Here is an 8579-nt window from a genome sequence, read left to right as displayed (position 1 = left end):
AAAAAGTGTTGATACTCTGAAACTCAATCTCTTTTTTAGATCAGCAAAAAGACTAAGATGGCTTCTTGTGTGGTATACAAACAAGCTGGGAGAATAAAAGACTCTTTAATATATTGAGCAGAGGCTTAGTAGGATCATGTAGTTGGAAGCCAAAGCCACTGAAATTCAAAAGAGCAATCTGGCACAAATTTTTCACAGCAATGGAGCTCTGCTATTGAAAAACCAAACAAGATATGGAGACTTCTTTGTGCTGCTTTCAGATCAAAACTGAATCCCTTCTTGGAAGATATATTTAAGCATGACTACAAATTACTGGAGTTTGTATAGAAAAATATAAATATCTGTGTAATACAATGTATCAAGCTTTATAATTTAGTTTTAGTTCCATATTAGCCTTTTTTTCTTTTAACCAAACACACAATATGAATTATACCATCCATATTATTGTGGATCAGTTTCAAAATTAAGCATACTTGTAAACTGAAAGGATATATTTACAGTGGTACTGTTTAATGGGATATACCAGCTGCTTTGAAATTAGCCCTGATGAGACCCTAATGCAGATATCTAGTACTGGGAAAACTGGTGTCTGGATTAAATATCCTTAAGTATGATTTGCTTTTTCTGGCTTATTATCAAGGCTAAAAATTGCTATTAAGTTACTGAAAAAATGAGTCTTTACATGACCAGTAGTAAGAAATCACTGGCGACATAAAACACTGTGCTGCCCTTCTTGGATGTAATGACGGGATCAGTGGAGTTATGCCATGGCAGCTGACTGAGAATGAACTGTTAACATGACCTAATTGCCAAGCTGCAAGAATAGAAGTGACTTAAATTAACCTGTTTCTCTTTGCAACAGAGGATGATTAAGCAAGTAACTGAAATTAATGGCTACTCAACTAATGGATGGTAATTTAGATAGCTATCTTAACTTAAGCTCTTTAGGATATGTGACTGTACAGGGTGAAGTTTATCAGCATTGCAGTAGTTTGCACATTGCTGAGTTACCACAGAATTATTATATATGAGTTATTTACATATATACTTCTCTGAGAGAGCACCAGGGTTGCCTAAGAATCGCAGATGCAGTGAATTAGATCCATGATCTGAACTGGGAGGATCGAGACGGTGCTGCTTTGGCAACCCAGAGAAGCTGAGCATGCCCTATCCCTGGAGTTGTTCAAGGCCGGGTTGGATGGGGCACTGAGCAGTCTGATGTGATGAAAGATATCCCTGCCCATCATCTTTAAGTTTCCTTTCAACTCAAACCATTTTAGTATTCTGTGATTCTGTAAGTTTAGGAATGAACGGTAGATTCCAAAGAGCTTCACTATTTATTAGTTCAGTTTCAAGCATCAAGCTATTGTTTTCAGATCTAATTCATAGCATTTAAAATTAAAAATTACTGCAAAATATTTATATTGGAAAATAATATTCTTGCTATTGCAGGTTACTGTGGTGCTGTGCACTATGTGGTTTTACATGTCTTAATGCCACAAAGTCAGTCAGCTGTTTTGTATTTTCTTGACTTGAATTCTACCCTTCTATGTGCACAGTGTGAGCCTGTGTTTGTATTTGCAATTACTTCTATGTGATTCAAGATGCAGTCAGTGTTTCTAGCCAAATCTAAAAGTACTAGCTGTTAATAATCAGTGCAGATTTTTGAGTGCCTAATTCTAAAGTGTGAGTGAAGTCAGTCAGTAGTGGTGTGTTACTCAGTGGCCTCTGGGTCTCTCTCCTGCCATCAGTACTGTTGTGTTCTAGCAGCTGGAAGTGGTGCACTAGTTCTGTTGAGCCATGTTTCTGGTTCTCTGCAATAACAGCATCTTATTTTTTTGAGGTCTTGAGCAAAACATCCTCTCTCCCACTTACAGGCATTTCAGGGAGATGCCTCCTGTTCCTCCTAGAGGTGCCTCTGGAAGGTTACAGCTTCGTGTGAGTGCAGAGCTGCTGGTGGGGAAGCCCTGCTTTCTGCAGCCTTTGCCTCCTAGCATCTTTTTGCAGAGCTGTTATTAAGTGCCAGCCAGTCATGCAACCGCACATCTTGCTAGGCTTTTTGATTTTCCTTAACTATCATTTTATATATCTGTTAGGACCTTCTGGCATCAATTTTCAGCAATGCAGGTATGTTTGTTTTCAATGTTTTATACTGCAAAACATTGGATGTTGGCAGTTGGGGGTTCATTGGTGCTGCCCTGTTGCTTGGCGTAGACCAGGGTCTTTTCTGATGTGATTTTTAGCATTACTTTAGCATTGTTTTCTGCTGTTCAGTTGTGAATAATGCAAGTTGGCATCATGTCTGGAATCATTCTTCAGTTCAAACTGCATAAAAACACAGCTTCAAATAAGAGCCAGTGTCTGAAGGTACCTGGTACTTTACCAGGGCTGTTAAAAAAGCAAGTTGATATGTGTAAGTGTGGAATTACTTGCCTCACTGAAATAAGGCTGAAAATCTAGCAGCTTTTTTTTTTTTAGTTGCTGCAAACAAATGTACATCAACCTTTTTTGCAGGAGATCTGTTTTTTTCCTGCTGATTTGTCTTTGTAGCTTTGGCCTATGTGACAGCTGCTTTTCACTTTTTAACTTCTTTTTTCATGCCACTGTTCATACTACTTTCATGAAGTTGTGTATTGAACTTTATATTTAATATCTTTTTATTAAACCATGTGTTTTCTAGCTCTCCTATGGTTTCTGCCAGTCTCTAAATAACCACTATATATTCCTTCTGACCTATTTCTCTTGTACCTCAGAAATCAGTCTCTTATTTGCAAGACTTCATGTAGTGCTGAGAGCCTCAAAACTGATAAAAGGGCTGAGGTTACACTGTCCCAGTATCTCTTAGTAACAACCTTAATTACTTTGTGTAGGATCTTTCCTCAGCAATAAGTCTCTCTTTTATCTTAAGTGGACAGACCTTTTTCTTTTAAATCGGATTAACATAATCCAGCTCTGGACTTTGCGTCTCTGCACTTTTTCAGATGCTTTGGAGAATATGGCTGCAGTGACCAAATCTCTTCCAAGTTTTTATTCAGTTTGCAAATCACACATTTCTATTTGAGAAAATTGCTTATACATTACTCTGAGAACCTTCTAGGTGCTGTCAAGCTCTCTTTAGAAGTAGCAATTGACAACTTCTGGTGAAGATCAACTCATATTGCCCTCTGAATAAAAACCTATTACACCTATAAAAAATGAGACATTGACCATGTTACCATTTGAAAGTATTAAAATTTAGGAGTTTGTAAGGATGTTATTTTGTAAAACTTTCTTTTATCTGTGACTTGCTCTTTTGTAAAGAAACTGCCAGTAAAGAAACGCTGACCGATGCTCCATTCAATTTACCACAGAATCATAGAATGACTTAGGTCAGAAGGAATGTTAGAGATCATCTAGTTCCAAGCCCCTGCCGCAGGCAAGGTTGCCATCCTCTAGATCAGGCTGCCCAAAGCCCCATCCAACCTGGCCCTGAGCACCTCCACGCCTTGGGCATCCACAGCTTTTTTTGGGCAGCCTGTGCCAGTGCCTCACCACCCTCTGAATAAAGAGTTCCTTCCTAACATCTAACCTAAAAAACTGAGTTTACCGTCTTGGAAGGATGGTCATTACCTTTCTGGAGAAGCCCTCCCAAATTCTTCTGGGATAAATCTGAGGTTTTCCCCTGCTTTTTCCTAAAGTGACAGTGCTCCCTGGCTCTTCTCTATTTCTCAGCAGAACATTCCCTTGCCCCATCAAATCCAGTTTAAAGTTGTGGTGATAAGCCCAGCCAGCTTGTTGCCCGCTATATTCTTACCTCTCTTGGTTGGTTGCGTTCCATCCAGCATCAACATGCATGGTCTAGTAGTCCTCTGGCTTTAACATACCTGCTAGTCTCTTCATGATACCTTGAATGTGGGTCCCCTGCAGGCAGCAAATCTCTTTAGAGAGATTATCTGAGTAGCAAGTGGATGCCTCAGTATCCCTGAGCACCAAGTCCCCACTTATTAAGATGTTTCACCTTTTCTTTGTGGCACTCGTTCTGACATTTTTCATTCTGATCCCTCAGGGGCCAGAAGCCCCGTAGGCAAACACAGTTTATCACATTCTTCATTGAGATTTGTGTTCACATCCATATCACTGATGTGGACAAGAGATGAGGTGCAGAATGCTTGTTCACCGTTCTGTGTCTTTTTGTATCCTTTTGTCATTTGCACTGGGGAGAATGCAGTGATGGCCACCATCTGTTTGTACTCTTCTTTGAACTTTGTTCTTGGGCTTGCTACTACTTTTACCTGGCATTCTGATACTCGCTTATACTTTGCCCAGAAGGTCACAATCAGATCTCCCTGGAGCCTTTTCTTCTCCATCGTCCTTCAAACTCAAACACTACTATTTATTCCAAATCTCAAATGCATACACTGTGGTTGGTTCCCAGGAATGTAAAATGAATATTGGATTGTTGTGAATAGTATAACTGGGTGACCTGAAGGATACTGAAAATCAAAATTAGGGAGACGGATTTTGTACCTGCCTTCTCAGAAAACAAGAAGCACTTGAGCTTAGGTGTTTCCTAGCTTGTTGCAGCCTGAACACAGCTTGAGCACAGTTGGATGTAGGAAGAACTGGCAGCATGCCCTGCCCTGGAAAGCTTCAGGTCTGTCATCATGCATCTGCATTACCATGCAAAGTCACAACCATCAATGTCATTTGCAAGACTTGTCAGATAGAATACAGAAACCAAATGATATATCCCAAGACTATTTTTAGAAAAATACATTTTCTGTTCCCTTTTGTGTCTCTGCTCAGTTAGATTGTGCTCATTTGTGGTGTTATCTTCTTCATATAGTATGAAGAACACTTAAGCTGTTTGCTGTACTCAGAAGTCCAGATCTGTTTCTTTTGCGATTAGCTCTTTTTCCATGATTGTCACCAAGTCTGAATTTGGATCAATGTCTGACTGTTAATAAGAAAGCATCTTATCAATTCTTCTTTATTTTTCCCTGTTCATTTCTTGAGTTACTTAGTTGTGAAACAAAGATATGCCATGGCATTTATAGGGGCATTCGATATTTCTATTTAAATAACTTTTCTTTAAAAAAAAAAAAAGCCAACATGGCTACCAACGCTTGTTTCATGTATATGTCACCTGAATGCTGTGACTCTTCCTGCGTACTTCATCTTCACAGGTCTTACTGAGATTTGAGCTTGTTGTATTTTTTTAGTCGTTTTCTTGTCAGTAAGGTCTTATTGCTGTACAATGATTACTTGGGAATGCAAGGATGATATTTTACACTTGATTTCATGTGAAAATATCAGTGTGTTTTACCTATCTGGTAGGAATTAAACTTGTCTGTCTTCCTGATTATTTTTTTTTAATTTAGATTAGCAGTCCTCTGTCTTGCACACTGCTCCTTCAGAACAGAATAATAATTTTAATTCAGTTTATCTTAAAGTAAACACGTTATTTTGGTTTTTCTACATTGGCTTGGAACCTTTGGCAACTCAGCCTTTGACTGTGATTTAAATGGTCTGTTGCAATACAGCTTCTGTGTTAGTGGTTCACAGCAGCTACTGTCAAATGGCTTTTCAATGATCCATGCAAATTGGAAACTTTAACATTTAATTGAAATTCATTTCCATGCTATCTGAATATCAGAAAATTTGTTGTCTCCCTTTTGAGTGATATACCCTGAGAGTTTTAATTCTTTGTTTGTCTTCAGTATTAAAAGAATGCTAGCAAAAATTCACTAAGCAGAGTGTTTTAAACTACAATCTGAAATTTGTATTTCGGTATATGTGTGAAAGATCTACTAGTCAGGGATACGGTGTCTCTCATTTCTCAGTGAAAGCAACAGCAAAGAGAAGTTGTAGGAGAGAATATTTTCATCAAAAGTAAGTCAATACAAGGAAGAATGTCTCCAAGCAATTTCTGACCCAAACCTTAAGCATCACCTTTGGCTCATTTCCATAGCGCTGTGGCAGTCAATAGACAGGTTGAGGTAATGAACAGGAAAAATAGACTGCTTTGCTGCAACACACAGGAGAATCAGCCTCCAGGTCATCTCCCTGTGCCTGTTGGGATTTTGTAGTTTATGATAACTTCTGCTTTTGTCACTTTTTTTCATTATTTTATGGTAAATACAAAGCAACGCTTTACCGAATCCAGCTTGTCATGGTGCTACTTTTTTTGTGTGCCATCTAAGAGGAAGCATAGGAGATGAGAGTTAATTTTTCTTGCAGGTGACTTTTTAAATTTGAACATTGTTTTAGAATGATGAATAAAGAAAATGTTTTTTTTTAATATTTATTGAATTTGTATGTTGCGTTGTTTTATACATAGCCTTGAAGGGGAATGTGAGTATTGCATTACCCTCTCTATTGGATTGAATGACAGCGTTGTCCCAGTAACAAATTTTGAAAACAGAAGTGAAAAGTTATGCTTTAACTGGCCCAAGAGCAGAATTTGTGATAATTCTGTGGAACATTCGGTCAAAGTTCTGAAGTTCATAGAATAAGTTATTCAAAAGTGCTTCTAATTTGAACATGTTAAAACATATCAAATCTTAATGTCTAAATAAAAAGCTTGCTGTATAATTTCTACACAAAAGTTACAGAATCATAGAACAGGAGATCTTCCAGGGTTCATCCTTCTAGCTTCTCCTGAAGGATGGACTGACATTTGCTTTTTTCCGGTACTTAGGAATTTCCCCCAGTCATCACGACCTTTAAAGAGAATGGCCTTGCAATGACAGTGGTGACATCCTGTCGCATTCCTTGCATGTACCTATGGCCCTGTCATGTGCTGTGTATATCCAGTTCATTTAAATGTTCCCTAACCCGATTCCTCTCTGTTGAGGTTAAATCTTATTTTCTATGGGCATTTCCACTGGTCTTTGGCACCTAGGATTCCTCAAAGCAAGTCCTGCTGCTGATACAAAGATGATGTTGAATATTTCATCCTTTATATATTGTTTGCAGCCAGATCCCTGCCCCGTTCAGCAGCAAGCCTACATTTTCCCTGGTTCTCTTTTTGCTGCTGATAAGTCTTTACAAGTCTTTCTTGTTGCCCTTCATGTGCCTTGCCAGACTCAACTCCAGATGTATTTTGGCTTTTCCTAATCTCACTGTTGCATGATCAATCAGTATCTTTTTATTTCTTTTGGGTTGCATGGGTGGCCTTCTGCTTCCTGTACGCTTTCTTTTCCTGAGCTTAGTCAGGAGCTCCTTGTTTATCTACGTGGCCTTTTTGCTGCCTTTGCTTGATTTTCTCATACGTTGATATGTTACTGATTGTGGAGGAGGTTGACGTTTTGTTCCCTTCTCTCACGATCCTGAACTTTGCCATTCACGATCTTTTCAGCAAAATTTGTTTTTGATTTTCATGGTCCCAGCGGTTCTTTGTACGTATGATGTCCAGCAGAGTGGCTCCCTTCCATAGCTCTTCGATCACTTGTGGTAAGAAATTATCATCATTGAGTTCCAGAGATATGTTGGTTTAGCTGTGCCCTAACATGTGGCACTTCCAGCAGTTTACTGAAGATCCCATGAGGACGAGGGCACAGAAGCAAAAGGCTTCCATCAGTAGTCTGACAAGGTCTCATGTACTTCCTCCTAATCATGGAAATCTGTAGCAGATACCCACCACTGTTACCCACATCGGTGGTCCTGCAGATCCTGACCCATAAGCTCTCATTAGGGTCATTGGCAGGCATTTTTAAGGACTTCATTAATCCTGGTTACTTCAGGAAACAACCAACAATCCTGGCTGCTGAGGCAATTCCTACAGGTATGGTATCATGCAGTGCCAGGCAGGCAACAAGTGAGTTTCTTGAATGTGGGAGGTAGCACACAGCATGTATTTGTCAAGATATTAAAAATATTTCATTGTTTTTGTAAATCTTAAATTCAGACAGACATCCAGAAATTAGTTTCCAAGAAACTGTAGCTTCCTTAGAAGTGCTTGTGATTAACCCAATTAGCATTCTTTTTCTGATTGCTACCCATGGTTACACAGAGTTGAGAGTAAATATAGTTCAGTGAGTATTTACCTGGGAAAAGAACATAGAAATCTATGGGGAAAAAAAAAAAAAAATATTCAGATAATGCTGACATAACACAGTGATTCCAGAAATTCTTTGAATTTACTTTTAATTGTCATATTTTGTATGAAACACTGGAAAAAGAACAAACAAAAAGAGCAGTCTTATCTCCTGAATTGTGCCAATGTAACTGATCTGTTTAAATCACAACAGTGGCAGACAGTAGCATGCTGGGTTCAAACAAATATAGCATGCAGAAAATTACTGGGATGTTCTGCACTGCTTTGTACTGTGATGCTTGCACAAGCCAAGCTGAGACTAGTCAGAGCAGAAGAATCTATCCTTCAACATTTTATCAAATATATATTTTATACAGCTGGGACTTTCTATTTGTTGGGTGTTTTTTTTTTAGTAATTTGTTCCTCTATTTTAGAACTACAAATAGAAGAAGTGCATTCCTGTCATTCTTCTGTTTTTGACTTTGAATTATTTTTTTTTCTTTCTGCTGAGAAGCTGCAGTCATACGCTCTGTTGTTCATTTTCTTATGTAGTCATTGTGCT

This window comes from Meleagris gallopavo, chromosome 6, assembly GCF_000146605.3.
Source record: "Meleagris gallopavo isolate NT-WF06-2002-E0010 breed Aviagen turkey brand Nicholas breeding stock chromosome 6, Turkey_5.1, whole genome shotgun sequence".
Taxonomy (NCBI): domain Eukaryota; kingdom Metazoa; phylum Chordata; class Aves; order Galliformes; family Phasianidae; genus Meleagris; species Meleagris gallopavo.
Note: the sequence above shows the minus strand (reverse complement) of the source record.